This window comes from Cuculus canorus, chromosome 20 (assembly GCF_017976375.1).
Source record: "Cuculus canorus isolate bCucCan1 chromosome 20, bCucCan1.pri, whole genome shotgun sequence".
Taxonomy (NCBI): Eukaryota; Metazoa; Chordata; class Aves; order Cuculiformes; family Cuculidae; genus Cuculus; species Cuculus canorus.
Window position 1 is genome coordinate 1,826,215 of NC_071420.1, and position 17,675 is coordinate 1,843,889.

Below are 17,675 nucleotides of genomic sequence, written 5' to 3' on the forward strand. Positions count from 1 at the left end.
AAAGACAGAGTTAATCTTTACTATTGGCAGCTATTGCTGGAAACTAGGCTTGCAATTTTTGGACTATAAACACGTCTTGTGAATGAAGGTAATAAGAGCAGAATATAGTTTTCTTTAGGTTAGGAAAAAAACATTTGTATGTAGGAGTTAGCATTTCTCTGCTCAAAACGCACAAAACAGATAGCGGGGAAGCAGTCTGCCCAGGGCACTTGTTTAACGCTCCCAAGTTAATCTGAGCACAGGAGATTGGGTGGCAAAACCTGGGACCCGCAGAGGTGAGCATTTGAGATGATCATTGCTCACAGACATTGTTTCAGGCATATAACATTTTACCCTTACGTAGCACTTTTCACCTCAAATGACTTTCTGAAGTACATCATTTCACAGATGTGGAAGCGCCATCTCTCCTGTATATTAACAAACACCACATTTCACCCTACATGGCAAAAGGAGATGACAAACGCAATAACCCCTTGACAGTAGGAGAAAATAATACACAGCAAATGGTATGTATTGTATAAAATAAAAATAAAGAGAAGGGAAGAGTGTAGATTTCCGTACCCACAGACGTAGGCAACCCCGCAAAAATCTTCAAGACTGAAAACAAGTTTATATATCGAATATAACAGTCACTCGAGTCACAACAGCTCATTTACAAATATTACAAACAAAAAGCTGAAGGTCAGGATGCTTGGTCTGGCAGCAGAGAAGCAACTGACTGATCCAAAACCCACTCGCTTAAGTGAGAATGGGCTTACTACAGACTCAAGAGACCCCGCAGCAACACTAAGTGGGTGTTGCGCATTTGAGAACCTCCTCCTCCTCCCCAGCTTTCAACAACATTGCTGCGAACCCTCAGCAGCAACTCTGTACAGTGGTATTTTGATTTTTCTTTCCCAACAATTTACATGGAGTAGTTCCTATTGCATCCATTGAAATTGAAGTTCTAGTTTTTCTAAGTAGTCTACATTTGACAACTTGCAAGATGACACACACACCAAGAACCATACTTCACGTACAGTGCTGATAGCCAGAGATCAGACCAGAACCACCGTATTTGATCTTTAAAAGCAGAAGCAATTAAAAAAAAATTGAGACTTCCCCCCCACGTTTTCCTTATATGAAAAAATTCTAATTTTGACCATCTTATTTAAAAGCATGTTTCAAGTAAGCTGTCTTTAGCAGATGATTTGATTTTACAAGTGTCAGAGCACAGTTCTTAATAGAAATCAACTCTTTAATGCCGAGATTAACCTTTCTGGAACGATTCGATACGCCAGCAAAGAACACCTGAAACCAAAGGATCTGCCAGTGGACACTTAAATTTACAAATTCACTGCTTGTATTTTTAATTAAAACCTAGACTTCTCATTCTCATTACCATTGCCTAATATGATTTTTGAAGCACTTCTCTTCTGCACCCTTCAGCAAAGGGGCCGCTGAGGGAAACCGCGGGACAGTCCCATTGCGATGCTGTGCGCTCCTCTGAACGGGACCGTCCAGCAGAGCCCATCACCACAGTGATGCTGCACAGCCCCTTTGTGTTGTTCCGCACTGATGAAGAGCGGCAGCAGAAAGAGGAGCAGAGGAGGTTTGTATGTGGGTAAATCCAAAAAACACCCTTCACCGGTGATGTTAAGCTTTTATCAATCTACAAGCATTTCCCAGTGAGCAGCGCTGCACCTTTGTGTACTTTAAGAAGGGGGGAAATCAGTCAAAACTGGCAGCCCAGCACGATGGGTGCTGTGTGTCTCTCCCTTTCTATTCTCTGCTGTGCCAATTAATCTGAACCCGACTGTCACCTTGACACCCATCGGAGAGTCTCAGATCCAGAAATAAACTGATCAAATATGCAATAAGCGGTCAAGCAGTGTCCCCCACAGGCAAAGAGAGATTGGACTCGCTGTTTATAAGCGATGCTCAGCAGCCAAGATGCTTCCTCCTCTCTCAGATCCTAGAGAAAGGGGATTCTCTTCACCTTCACCATGTAACAATAACGGAATTTAGCTTAAGAAAACACACTACATTAAGTAAGAGACCTAATGGTAGTATACTTGTCCGTTTTTTTAAATTAAATGATGTTCATTAAAGCAACATCACCTCCCCATAATTAATTTTGCTTTGAGAAGGAGAGGAAAAAGCTACAGACAATTAATGTACCATGCAAGCTCTACTAGATGCTCCATATATTTTCTCCCTACGACCACCCCTCCTCCATAAAGGCATCTCTGCTCGTCTCCCTTCCACTTCTGAAAGCAAGGACTCAGTTTTTGGCAGGGAAGCTGCACAACAACATGCAGCAGCCCCTCATCCACTTCCCCCCATCTGACAGCGTTTCAATAGGGTTGCAGATACCAAGCCATGAACGTGTAATCATATTCTCCATTCCCCAACTTACAGAGATCCAACAAAACGTGTCACTGTTGAAGACACCCAGACAATGAAATCAATGGGACAGTGATGACTCTTCACAGAGTAACACTCCTCCAGCACCGTGGCAAATAAAAGTATTTGGGTTGCAGTGGCATAGAGGCAGGGTGGCAGGGAAAAGGGTATGTTTCATTTTGGCCTTTTGTATCATTATGTGCATTTTTCCCGAAGGTTTAAGCCTGAGAGAAAGAACAAGAGCACAAGGCTGATGAGCCAAAAATGGGAAAAGTAATCACAAATAAAATAAGATTATTCTTCAGCTGTGAATCAGTAGATAGCACTTCCTACAGGCCAGCACGCACAAGGCAGTGACACATGTAAGGTCGTAGAGTGATAAAATCAATAATTCCCCAAGCAGGGAAGAGGAGCCTAGTGGTTTCAGCAAATGACACAAATTAGCCCTCTCTCCACAGCTGTGTGCAGCTCTTTTGGAAGCCTTCAAGAATGAAACCCTCATCACCCCAGGAAGGTAACAGAATCCGTCCCCATGCCTCTCTGCCCATCTGTTTATAAAGACAGGGATAAGGATGCAGCTCAGAGGTGTCTGCTTATTTTATCAAACAGCAAATTGATTGTAGCTGTTGGATAAAAGCACTGACATTTCATAAACTGCACAGAAGAATTTTGCTGACAACTCCAAATAAGTCCAATTTGATTAAACAAACTCCTCTAGAAATACAGATTTGCTGCTACTTTCACGAAGCTGAATTTTTACCACCCTGTCTCCTAAACATATAGGTGCTAGCCAACAAATATAGCCCGACTTGACACCTTAAACCCCCTCACTTCCACCTAGGCTGGCACTACACTGTATGGAAACAGGGATGAAGGCTGTGAAGATAAGAGAGACCCTGTCACGAACAAGGAATGCATTTTTCCTTGCCAAGCACAACACTGTACCATGGTGGCACAGAAGATACCCTTCAGGGGAGAAGCAGGAAGCCATCCTACCCCTATGGAGTTTAAGTTATCCACAGTCGGAGCTGGTACCAAGCTGATGCCTTCCATGGTTTTTTCTGCATCACACCATATCACCAGCACGAGTGCCCGGGTTGTCTGGAGGTTGGCCAGCCGGGGAACAGCTCTGCCTCTTCTGCAGTTAGCTCTCACATCGCTCTGCTCTGTGCCAGGGCAGGCAGGACAACAGGAGTTTGCAGTAGTTAAACAGCCAGCCTGATAACAGGAAAGCGAATCGCCATGATCACTGCCGGAGCAGAAATCCTTCGCATTGTTGACAGAGCACTTGCTGGAATACCACTAAAACACACCATCGTCCTCCCTCCCCTTGCAGGTTTCCATTCTTGGAAGGCTCATGTGGGTGTCTAGGTTGTGCTGGAGATAAGCATTAGAAAGAGGCGGTTTCACTTCTTCTAATGCTTCTGCACAATTTAGCCCACTTTCTCAAACTCTGTGTCCAGACAAAACCTCAGAGAAGCCCCAACAGCTTTGCCCTCCAGGTGGAGGCAGCTCAGGCCCTTCCCCTCCCCACAAGCCGCCCAAAGGTGATCCCTCTCTTTACACATCAAACCGGGCCTTTTGCGTAGCTACATTTTTTAAAAACTGTTTGTGTAATGTATGAAGACTAACTTGGATTCATGAATATTTGATTTAATATACATTTATTTTCCCTAAAGGAAGATACATTTTATTTAATACTGATTGCAGTTCTTATTACCTTCCTAAACCCAGCGCACCACTCAGCATTCCAATTACGCCAGCATGCTATAGTTATGGCTGAGAAAGCACTTTCATTATAAGCTGCTGTTTTTAGACACTTGTAAAAACTCCCACCGTTACACGCTCTTCCCCCACCCCTCCTGCAAAATAGCCCTTATAGCTGAAGATGCTCAAGCTGCTGCTTAGCCCAGACAGAGAAATATTTAAACCTGGTTGAATCAAAACTTCCTATTCACATTGATTTAAATGCATGATTGAGCACAGATCTCAGACAACAGCGTCAGTATCTCACTAAAAAAGAGAATTGAATGAAAGACATTAAAACCTCGCTGCCAAGTTTACATTGTGATAACTGCCTGAAGCTATTTTAAAGCTGGACCAACTTTAATTCAACTACGCAGCACGATGTAGAGCACAACACTGTATACAGCATCCCCTGTGGTTGCCTTAACACTTGTTGGAGGCCTTGGAAGAAACAGAAGCCCAACAGCTCATATATTTTTCCCCACAAAGCTTGCATTTGTTGAAGAAATCCCTCTTCTCTCAGGAGATCAATTGCATTTACAGAGCAGAGTTACTGCTAAAGAGGAGGCAACACTTCCAAGTGACATTTTGCCTGGTGTCTTTATGTCTGTGGCTAGGACACTAAGCATTCAGACTCGCACAGTGCCCCTCCAGGATCCCCTGGCTGATTTAGGACAGCTGTGGACTTCTTAAGAGGAAAATACTTCCCACACATTACCTTCACGACTGCAGTCAATCTCAGCAGCCAACATTTGGAAGAGCGTTGGTTGGCTGGTCTTACAGCTTAAATGGTGCTAAAAAGAAATAGCACAGGTCATTCTACTTCCTCTCACCCAAAGTGTTACAAAACACTTTGTAATGCATCCACCAGCTTAGACTTGGAAGAGTCCCTTCATCAGCTGCCAAAATGCAGCCATTCCAGAGGTGAAAACTAGCCACTCTCGGAGAGAATCAAACAGCGCTTAAACGGAAGACTCAAAAACATCACTCATCCAAGTGAAATGACCACGTGCACCTAGACAGGGGAAAAAAAGCAATTAGTGATTTTCAAATTCTGACCAGGACAAAGAGTAAGATATGAGAGACCTCTCCGGCAAAGCGTGCCGGGGAATTGTTTGAGGGCCACAAGTGGCGAGGAGCTCCATTCTGCACAGCGCTGCCGCCTCGCAGGCAGGACGGGGCTGAGATGAATAGGAATGCTGATTACTTCTACCAAAGCTCAGGAAATGCTCTCCGATCTCATTGAAGTCTCTGGAATAGTATAATTGGTTCAATTGTCTAACTCAATCCATATCTGCAGCAATCTATTGTCCTTCGCCAGCCAGCTCTTGCTGCATGTATTCTGTTGCAGCCCCTCTCTATACAAAGGGTCTACCCCGTATTATATTCAAGATTAGATAAGTGGTGTATTGCTTTGTGCTGTAATGTGTTACTGTTTCACGCTGGGATGCGTGAGAGAAAAATGCAAACAAACACTGACCAAGGGGGAAGAAAGCAGGCAGAGAAGCAATTTGTTTTGAGGCCTCACTACTTCTAATAAATAGATTTTTCAGTAGGCTATGATCTGACCGCTTGTTTAGATGACAGAGGAGTTGGGATGCACAGGTGAAATGCGATACGTGCCAAACCTGGCTGGAGAACTGAAGGGCACAGGAAGCTTGGGAAAAAGTCACCTGCAAAGCATCACGGCAAACTCAGGCCCCATTCAGGACTTTGCTGCAGGAAAACAATGACAGGGAAAAAGCCCTTACCCTGAGGAGCTCACACTTCAAACTAGAGCAGAATATACAAAAGGGAAAGGCATTGCTAGGTCAGGATGATGATGAGGGAGGGTGGGAAGTCAGGAGCAGCCAGTACCTGCTGTAGCTAGCAGCTCTGTGCCACCCACTTCCAAACCCCTGTAAGGTCAACCTGACTCAGCACACGTGCTGGAGGCAGCGGCTTTGCCTTTGCTTCCCCCATATCCCCCTCTCAGCCCATCGCTCCTTTCTTTAATGCTCATTATATTCCAGGCAGACCCCAGCCAGCAGAACAGCACATATTTACCTAACACAAACCCACAGCATCACCCCGCTCCGGCTCGAGTTCTGGCTGGGAAGAGCAGGCAGATAAACCTCTCCTGCTCCTGCATCCCTAAGCCAGGGCTTCGGACACCTCCTCTCACAGGAATTGAAGCGTGCAGGCTGAAGTTGTGCTCAACAGACAAGCACAAGCCCTTTGCACTTTCACAGGGCCTTTTATCCCAGTATTTCATAGTGCTTCAACAAACAGATCAAATCTCCTCTGTCCTTCTCCTGGGGAGCCACAAATCTCTCCATTTTACAGACCAGAGCACCAAAGCACAGGGGATTTAAGGCTGAATCTCGTGAGCTCCATGCAAGGATGCTCATCTTGCCTCCCCAGCGGCAAAGCCTACAGCTGTTCTCAAGAGAGGGGCGGACGGAGGCCGTGGGGACAGGGGGACAGCCCCGTGCCCAGGATAAGGGCTCCCTCTCCCGTTACAAGAGGCTGCGACCTCTGCCTTTGGACAAAGTCTCAAAGGCCATGCAAAAATTCAAAGGTAGCTACAGGACTCCAGGGAGAGATTAAAGAAGCGTTGCCCATGACTCTGTTACAAGACTGGGGGATCCCCAAGCAGTTGTTAATCGGAAAATACATAAGGAAGGAAAGAGACCCTCAAAATATTATTTCCCTAAGGCAGGAAGGCCAGGGTGAGGCGTCAGCAGCAGGTGCAGGTTCATTTGGATTCCCAGGACCAGTGACAAAGCTGTGGCTTGGCAAATCATTCAGAGGATTAATTTAGTGTTTACTTGCCGCTTTTTCCCTATTGTCATTGCTCCTTTGCGTTACGCACAAAAAAATCATCATCTTTGCTTCCTTGAGACTTCTGTCATACATCACTGCCTGGCAGGGGGAGGAGGGAGGCATGGGGCGAGACAAGCATGCTTCCTCCCACCGCTCTCGTGTGAATTCGAAATCATCATCCCTGGCTCTAGCCCTGAACATGGATATTTCCTGCCTGTTGGCTCTTCCTATCAAATCATTATTAATCATTCTGGCCTGTGTATATTCATTAGATAAACACTGAAACTGTGATGTTGTTTGTCTGCTCTGTACACATCATAACCCTGGGAAGACAAGATGAATTTGACAGCTAATGTAAAAATTACAGCTGGCAATATATCTTAGATTTGGGTGGAACACCAAGATGAGAGTTAATCAATAAAATCCTAACTTAGGTATTGTATGAAATGGCACTTCATTCATTATTAGGAGCTGGTATAAAACATGATTTACTGGTTTGATATATTGGCCCTTCACCTTAGGGACCTATTTTCAAATCCAGTCCAATCCAAAGTGACTAAAGATCCCTCTAGCCTCAGGGCTTGGGAAGGATACTGTTGCCAGAAATTTATGTGAGCTCGCTTGTAATACATGGTTTGTGGGCAAAGGAACGGCACATGGATGCAGGAAGGGTTGACCCCTAAACCAGCATATTCCCTGAAAGCCAACCATGTGCTTTAAAAATAAAGTAAAAATAAACATATGGTGGGCATTTCTTACTCCTCTTGTGGATTGTACTCAATTCCTTGACAGCAAGTGCTGTGTCCCAGCTCTTTGACTGCTTTCCACTTCCATTTTCTTTTCTCCCTGTCTTATAAACCTACAGGAAGAGATGCGTGGAGGTTTTTTGTAGACCTCAACATGAAAGGCACCGTCCAGCCCCTAAACAAAGACACATTTGTAATCAAATCCATTGGGTCAGCACATCTCAGGCACTGCCCAGTCTAGGTACTCCCTTAGAAATTATTTTTTTTGTTTTTTCCTAAATCCCAGCAGGTTTTGCACCAGGGCATTGTACCACCACACACAGAACAAACTCAATCCTTGTGCGATACTTCAAGATAAAATTCATAGAGAAAACACATGGTAGCACAGCCCATCCTCCCTGTTCAAAAGGCACAGAAACCAGTGGTTTGCTCTCCTGCTGTCTTTTTACAATCAATTGCTCCATGAGACCTTGTACAAAAGACCTGGCTCAGGTGTCCTATGAATCTAGTAGCCATCACAGCCCAGTAAACCTGAATAAGAAGTGGAATGATTTAGATGCTAATGACTAATGGAGTGATATCTGTCTGTGCAATTGGCGGCCATGCAGGAATAGCAGCGAGCTTTCTCAGGTCTTGTCTGTGCAGGGAGAAGAGAAAGATCCTTTATCGCATTTTATAAGTTTGCATTTATAGGGCAAATAAAATAGAGCATTTTTAAAACCAGGAAGCATTTCAGAGGACAGATTTTTTTTTTTTTTCCATATAAAAATCACAAATAGAATTTAACTTTAAATACTTTTCTGGGTAAAGGAAAAAAAAAATCAATTGAACTGATTACCTTGTTGAGTACCAGTGAAGATTTTAGTTGTCTTTGTAATTGCACATTTTCCTTGCTGGCTTTTAAACATAAAAGGAGAGTGACTTTACTGCTATAGTAAAACCATAGGCCCCAGTCAAAAATCAACAAAGCGGGGTTATTAACCCTCTCTGTGCCGTTTCAGTTCCACAGGCATCTTTCCAGGCCTTTCTGCTCAAAAGATCAGTGGCAAATTCATCTCATACTCTTTAAAGACAACACTTTTCTGATTTTCTTTCCGCCCCCAAAACCCAACAGCTAATACTGCCAATCTCCTGGAAAGATTTCAAGGACCCGATCATTGTTCACTGTAAGCAGTAAAGCAGCTTCCACTGAAGAGCCTGTGGATCAGGTTCCTGGTGACTACAGGCAAGGTGGATAGAAGACAACTCGCTGCTGTTCAATGGCCAGTTCTTATGATTCAACATCCCTTCACGTGCCAATGAACTGCACCCTTTCTTGTTGCTTTTCATTTTCAAGGGCATGGTTTCGAGAGTTACCGGGACCTGCATTCAGACCATCTCAGCACACGGGCCAGAAAAGCAGAGGTGGTGAGACACATGAACAGAAAGATCTCAGACCCTGCTGATCTGCTAGAGGTCATCCTGCACACTCTGGCGGAGAAGGAACTCTTCCATCAGTCAGTTTAAAACCCTTTTCCTGGTGGACTGCTAGAGAGACTGATCTGCTGGAAGTACTTTCTAAAACTCGGCATAGCCCTATCACACTTGGTCAATACCAATGGTCTTTAAGGTCAATACCAGTTGTCAGGGTGGGGGACACAATGCCAGCAGCAAGATCTGCCCCAGGTGAATTCCACAGACCACTGGCATTACCACCTCCAGCATTCTCCCCTGCTCTATCAAACAGCCAGAAACTGTTCAAGCCTTCAGCCTCCCCTGCCTCTCCCTCCTCTCCGGTTTGCCCTATCAGCGTGCCTTCAATGCCAAAAGAATTTTCACACTGTCATCTGCTCATGAATAAGATTCTGCACGCGTCTCTCCTGAGATCCAGATACATTGCTCTCCACTCATAACAGACGTGGTTACAAGACAATCAGTTAAAGGGAACAAAAATAGATTTCCCAAACCAAACATCATAAATTCAGTGCTTCACCCCCTCCTGGTTTAAAACCAGCACAAACTGCAAATATGAAAGTGACACTTCCGAGATTTCTGCAGTCCCGAAGGCTCACCGGACAGGGAGCAGAGCCAGAGGAAGGCAAGGACTGGGGCTGAAGATGCAGCTTCCCTCTAAATAATCATCCAGGACCTAAATAGACTTTCCTCAGACAGACAAATAGACTAAAATAGCAAAGATCCTGCCATTCAATAACCACTCTTGGTCAAAATTTACTTTGCTTCTGCTGTCCTGGATTCTCTAGACAGCTATTTATGTATTTCCCCTGCCACCCTAAATCACCATCTCTATTGCAACACTTTTATTGTATCCCTGTTAGCAGGCATAGACTGTCATTTATGTGCTAGGCACGCTGAGGATGAAATGAAGGGAACGGCTCCCGACCCAGGCTATAGAGCTGCCTCCAGCCTCAGCCTCCCCCCAGTGGCACAGTGCTCCCACCTTGGGGGACAGGACTCCACAATTCCTTCTCAATTGCTGTTAGACATTGTCTTAAGACATACTTGCATTGCTAATGCTTTTTGGATTTCCCAAATTAGCTCAGGCCTCTGTCTGGAGACTTTAAGAGGCAACAGGAGAGAAACAGCTGAAGTCACACTTCATGCTCTTCAGGGCTCTGCATTTCCACCCACGTGGCTTTCTAGAGCGGCTAAGATCTTCCAGTTAAACCCGCTGAAAACAAGCCCAACTACACCCACAACGCCCATATTTACCTCAGTTACAGTCCCAATTATCCAGCCCTTGTCTAACAGCTCCCAAAAATCTGCAGCACTTGTCACTGAAACATCACAAGCAATGAAGGGGAAGCACTGTGGAAGTGATGCGGATCACACAGTTTGAAAGATTTTAAAGCTTATTCTGGAACTGACAAGTAAGCATTGTAGCCACTTGCTATGAACTCACAGTTTGCTCTCACTCCATAGAACAGGGCTGCTGTGAAACCAGATCTGCAGAGTACTTGGTGGGCAGGAGATCAAAGGTCCATCTACTAAATGACTTCAGTGTTTTTGTCTGGGCAGGAAGCAGCAGAGTCAATAGGCTTTTTTAGTTCCTCACTTGTCTGTTGGGCTGGTCCAAAGCACCTTAAATGTATTAGAAAGCCCCTGCCTCCTCCTTTTCCACAGCTACGAATCAGATCCCCTATGTGCCTTCCAAAGTAGCCCACTTGCAAGATCCACCTGCCAACACTTGCAGTACGCCGGATCTTCTAGATTCGCTTCCTGGATGTCCACGCACAAGATCGACTACTGTCCTTTCATAGAGCAGAGAGCCAATTCATTGAAAAACCTTCCTTTCGTGGAAAAGAATATGCAAGGAACAGACACAGGGACAAGTTTGGCTCATACGTGAGCTCACCTCGGTGCCTGTTGCTTCCCCGTATACTTTCAGATAGGTCAGGGGAGCGCTGATATTCACAAAACCAGGCTCGGGCCCATAGTGTAATTGTCCATTTGGCTTCAGAAAGAAACCAAAAAGCACCAACTTACTCAAGAAAACTGGCCCAATCTCAATATATAGTGAAAAAAGAAGAGAAAAAACAAAAAACCAATACGGAAAAGCCCTTATCAATTAACTTGTTGCACACAACCCCTTGTTAAACTAATGCTCATTAAAAGAAAAAAGAGGGGAATGAAAACACCTGGAAAACAGCTGCCCTCAAAGATAAATGCACACACATCAAATAAATAAATTACCCTAAAACAAGAGGGCAGAGATTCCAAAACTACTTTTGAAGAAAATTAACCTTGGAAAAAAGGATTTCTATTTTGCATGCCGAAATTCCATCTGGCACACAGTGCTCTACACATGAGCACACACAGAGGCACAGCGATTTGATAGCACATTCAGGAGTACTGGGAGTTGCTCTGTGTTTGGAATACGCCCTGTGTCCTGCCTATAACAAGTTAAATAATTTTATAAGAGGGAGAGAAAGACAGTAGTATGTGTGTGCAGACATTATCAAGCATCTTCAACACGTGTTTAAACATAGGAAAAAACAGAACAGCAGGCAGAATCCTTAGCTTAGCGAGAGGCATAAAAAAACCAAAACAAATTTAGACTAAAATATTGAATTGAAATCTAGCCCTACTACTGCTTACAAAATAATCATCCAACATGCATTTAAAGTGTCTGTGTTATTCAGTCTGCATCAGTAGCTCTCCGTTCTGATCCAGGCCATGCGCGTCTCCCACAAAAGACGATGTCGGGCAGGAATGGTTTCTAAAGAATATCCTGAAACATCAACGTGTTTAATGCCACGCAAGACATTTACACATCACCTCTTCAGCACCAGAATCGCACCGCGTGCACGGATGGTGCTCTCCATCCTTACACTGTGTGTTTCTGCCTTCGTTCTGACTGAGGATTTAGCTCCTTGTTGTCAGAGGATGAATGTTTTTATTCTGTTTGCTCCCAGGCCAGTATCAAAAGCTCCCAGAACACGGGTTAACCAGATGATCCTTTAATACACAAAGGACCCCCAAACAGCTTAACCTTAACCCATCCGTAAAGATTCCACCCAGCCTGCTAATGCTGTCCTGAATCGTGTTCTCTATTATTACATCTGAAATCCGTTAAAATTTCACACAATTTCCTGCACAGCAGTGTATATAATAGTGCTGGGAGCCAATATGTTTCTATAATTGGGCCTGTAGTGGGGCAGAGTCCAAAGCAATTAATCCAGCCTCCTTCCTTGTTTGCGCCCACATAAAGCTGACAGGGTAGAGAGTAATTGGAAGTGAGCGGCCTCTATCCCCTACTTTAAATTAATATTTTCCTGTTCTGATTTAATTTCACCCGGTAACAGTGACACAAAGACACGCCATGTCAAGCACTAAGTAATCTGCAGCAGCTGCCTTAGGAGGAAACTTTTATTCATCAGTAATATACTGACCTGTATATCACTCCACACACAGTACACAATATTCCTGTCAAACAGACAGCTGCATTTAACTCTGTATAATCAGCAAAGATGGGAGAAAGAAAAAACTACCTATAGCACACATATATATAGTACTATATATATGTGTGTGTGCGCGCATGGAAGATACAAAACAGACACAGGAATTTAATTAATCATGAAAAAAATCAGCTTTCCAAAAGGGGAAAAAAAATTAAATGGCAAATATAAAAAACATGCTAATCAGCAGAGCCACAAATCCATGCAAATGAAAAGCCAGAAGTAATGGCCAAAACACCCAGGCCATTAAATCAAATCACTGAGAAAATAATGGCTAAACTCTCTCTTACTTGTAACACTCAATTTATGTAGTCAATATGGCTCTGAATGAATGAGTGAAGGTACTAAGAGCACAAATCTAAATTCAATATACATATCTTAGAAAAATCCCCAGCGCACACACTCGCGTGCTGACAAGCCATATAAAGCGGACACTGCAATTGCATATGGTACAGAAGCAAACGGAAAACTGCCTTCATTTAAGATGATTCCCTGTTTACATCAGACAAAACATCTAAATATACATAGATTATCATAACAAGTCCACAGCTGCCAAGAAATTTATGGGAGCGTATGGCAAGCTGGGCCCAGCCAGGACTTGGGAGAAAGACAGAGACCCTTTCTCCCCACATCCACGAGCTGCTATTCCTTGAGCTAACCTGTGAGCACCCTTAGCTGTGAGCTGCACAGGGTCTATGACAGAGCTTAGCACATCTTCCAGTCTAGGGGAAAACACTAAAGCTGTTTGTACCTCAATACGTGGTACGCTCTTATACAATGGCTAAAAAGAATGCAATATATTTTATACCTAGATAGACTGCTCAGACACGGACCAGAAGCAGGATCATACACTTGAAGAGGTGTTACTTGATGGAAATAAGGTTTTTATTTTCCAAATAAATAGGGATCCTCAAGTGTTACCCTCCCTAGATTTCTTTTCAAACTCATTGAGCAAAATTTTCAGGGGAATTTGAAAGTCACAGCTTCTTTCTATCCAGTCCACATTTAAGATGAGAGGCAGAGAAAAAAAGTACCATGTTATACAATACCAGAATGGCCACAGACACAGCTTCCCTGACCAAAGATCCCCTGGCCCAAAACATAACAACATTCACTGGTAATATGCTGCAGACTCAGCTCTCTGTGCTTGGGAATAGAAAGGAGCCCCAGAGGACCTGTTTGAAAGATGAAAGATCTTGTGCCTTCAGCCCACGTGGATTCCAATACCCCAAACTGGAGATCATAGTTTACAAATTGATGTTTGATATACAGCCAGGAGCAGTCACATCCAACTTTATCAGTGATGCAGAAGGAGCCGTGTAAGGTTTACTTACAGAAAAGTGTAGTCTGAGGAGACTACCGAGGGACACGGCAGCTTAGCCCTCTGTGGATCAGCAGCTTATTTCCAGTTGCTCAAATTTTCTCCTCCTCTCTTGTTCTTGATTCTGTTGGATTTTCTTCCTACTCACTAGTATTACATTTTCATTTACAGGCAATATGCTTAGGCCGGAGATGATCACCAGCACTGGTAGCTAGAAATACAGCTGACACCTTAAAGAAGTCCCCTGCATTAGAGAACAGCTCAGCTGCCAGATGATCCCACAGCAGCAGCTGTGCCCCCACGAGACCCCTATGTTTCCCCTCCGGGAGGTGAGGCCAGTGGCCATCACTACCAGCCATCGTGGTATATTCACTTGCTTACAGAAAAAGTTCTTGCCCTTGTATGCAACTTCACTTTCAGAGATACTCAAAGCCCTGTGATCAGCCACCTCTCCAAGAAACTGCATCACTTCACTGCAGCCCTGGCTCCGGATGCATTTGTGAGAGGTAGGATTACCTTCAGCCCAGATTTCACCGAGAATCCCAGAATCCCAAGGCCATCAACTTCGCAAAACCCTGCAGAGCTCAAGCCTTTGGCCCTCAGTTGAAGACACCTGAAGCTCTTTGCACCTAAAGTGTTTGTGCCCATGCCTGGACAAGAGCAAGAAGGGTTGGTTCCACACCTGATTAGTTCTCTTACAGCCTATTTGTTACTGCTGCTCCCCTCACCTGCCAAATTCATTCACACCATCTGAGATTCCCAAATCTCAGATGTTTTCTGAGATTTTGTTGATTTTTCTGATTTTGTTTTAGCAGTCAAATGAAAAAAAAGCTTTTTCCAAACAACAGCATGTGTCCCATTGTGGTTCTGCATCACGCAAAACTCGAGCAGAAGCAAGCCAATTACTTTAAGAGCATTTGTTTTTCTAAAGACATTCATAGCAGAAGGAGGTGCTGCCTGCGGAAGTGGGCCGGGCTGGATACTTCGGGAAAGCAGCACCACCACTAATATACAGAGGCAAACTGCTCTAGCCAGGACAGAACCCTTCCCAAGCCAGCATGGCAAGGTACAGCACCAGGATTGTTTTTATTTCAATAATAACATGCAATGACAGAACCAGCAATACATCTAACTCTCCTTACACACAGCTCTGCTCTTATTCATCAGTTTGTTTCAAGACTACACTAAAACAATCCCAGCCTCTATTTCCTTACTTAATTTTGTTAAATTCTGCTGTCCAAAACAGTAAATAGGAAACAAATAGATCACACCAATTCTACTCATTATTTCCATTGATTTTAAGTCTGGACAAGGCTATTGTGATCACATTACAAATAGTCTATTTATAGAAAGAAAAGTTTAAAAAATGGTAAGTTATCTGTTCTTGCTCCAAAGTGATGGGCAGCACTATAACCAGCTGTTATCCCTCACTCCCAAGGTGGCTGCAGTTGGTGGCAGAACAAATGATCCCTTTGTGCAGTTTTGCATAAATGTTTGTCAAGTGTCTTGGGCTTCTCTCACAATGTTGGCTATTAAGGAACAGAAGTAAAATTCCCTAGAGCAGAAGTGTGTGGGGGGAGTTATCCACTTAAGCTAAAATCCTCGTCAATATATTTTTGTCTCTTGAGAGGTCGCATGCAAACAGGAGGATAAAGTCAGTGATAACCATGCAGAGGGTGGTTGCTGGAGAAGAGGCAGGTGCAGGGAGCACTTGAGCAGATCTGCAGTGGCACTAACCTCCTCTGGCTGGCAAAAAATGCTGGAGCCAGCATTAAAAAAAAAACCCTCAAAACCTTTTCAGCATCAGCCTTGCAGCCAAGCACACCCAGCACACTTCGATTTTGATGTACAGTTTGAAACAAATCAATAGCAGTATAATAATACTCAGCACGCTGTGTAATTTTTATATCATTAGTTTTCATTTTCCGCTCCCCATGCATCAAAAAACTTACAACGGGCTCGTAAAGTTTATTTAGTATTCCATGAATTCCTAATCAGTTTCATTTCATAATGATTCAGAGCGGCCGTTGCCAGGGCCCCGGTGTCAAAAAATCGATAAAACCAACACACTTTTCCTGATGGCGGCTGCAAAAGGATCTATTGTAGGGGAATTATGATTTATGTCTGGGCTGCACCACGAGCAGCGGCAAGCGACAGCCTGGCTCAAGAGCTGAGATGTTCGCCAATAATGATTTATATGCATGCCTCTCCCCTCCCCCAGCTCTTCTTGCCCCCCTCCCCAGCATCACCGCGGGGCCCCATATGCTGTGTCGCAGCAGCTTTGCTCTGGTGTGCCTCGCTGCAGCTGGGTGCTGCAGACACAGGCGCAAGCGCCAGGCACTCCTCGAGCCCACGCTCCCCGTAGTTGATGCTGACCCTGCAGCCTCTTCTGCAGAAGGACAGAATGCCCCAGCACTGCCACGGCGACACCCCCCCAGCTCCTCTTGTCCCCAGGCTCTCCTGGCAATCTATTCTGCTCCGGCTCCAGATGAGCACGGGGACGGTTCGATTTTCAGCTATGTGCAGAAGGTGCCTATTTATCTTGGGGCACCCGTTCTGTCAAGGCTGGTCAGGGCAGGGAGGGTGGTGTGCGAGTGGCTCCAGACTCAAGCCTGGATGTCACCGAGCACACGCAGGTGCCAGAGGAGGGTAAAACGAAGGCTCTGCAAGATAAGGATTGGTGGCATTGAGGTACTCTAAAAGAAAAAGTCTTTGGAAAAGGATTTTTGCTTTAAAAGCCTAAGAACCCAAAAACTGAGGGATGGGGCTACTCTCTGTCACGTGGCACAACATCCTTAAAATGCAGATATTCTGGGTTAGGAAGGTGGAGGATGGTTATAACCTGTGATTTGGAAGTTCCTTGTGTTCCATAAGGAAGCAGTAGCATGCACAGATAGCACGGGGTTCTGCTTCATTTAATATGTTAATCAGGTTGGTGGTTCTCCACCAGGGAAAGGGAAGGCCAGAGAAGAGTATTTGAAAACAGCAAGAGCAGGTACAGCTTGTTGCAGAAGTCCTGTTTACAGAAAGGATTAACAGCATCATTTAAACGTCTAAATGAATGCATTGAGCTGCTTTTACCACTCTTTTCTTTTTCAGTAGGGAATTATCAGCAGCCCTGCTCCATCAGGACCTTCACTCCCCTCATCAGAAGGGGGGGCACAGCCCTTCAGCCTCAAAGCTACGCACACCCTTCCATCCTAATTTTACCATATTTATTAGTACGTACAGCAATGTGTGTGATTAACAACTTGATTTCACCTTTTCTGAGCTCAGGCAGAAGCTGCAAGAAGGAAGGTATGTTTTGAGTCACCACAAACCAACACTGAGCCCTAGAAGCCTGCTTGATTATATCTGCTGATAAAGTAAATTAGTCATTTGCTTCCTGTAGCAGAAAAGGCCTGCTTCATTATGTCCTCGAGGCCAGAGAGGAAAGAAAACGGGAGAAATATTAAGAAAGTAATCCCCCTTTTAGTTGAGTTGCTGGCCAGAAGTAAGCAACTCAGCTTGCCTTGTTGCAAGTTGTTCTTGCCCTGAGCAGCAGACAACGCCATCATTTGTACTTTTAAGCCCTGGTCATCATGTAAGAAATCAGTTTTTGGGGCTGGTTGGAGAAAGGGGTGCATGTAACCTTCTACAAGGATGGTTCATGCTGAGCATCATCTTCCTTCCTGTCACCTGACAAGCTGGAATATCACCTGGAAAATACTGCAAAGA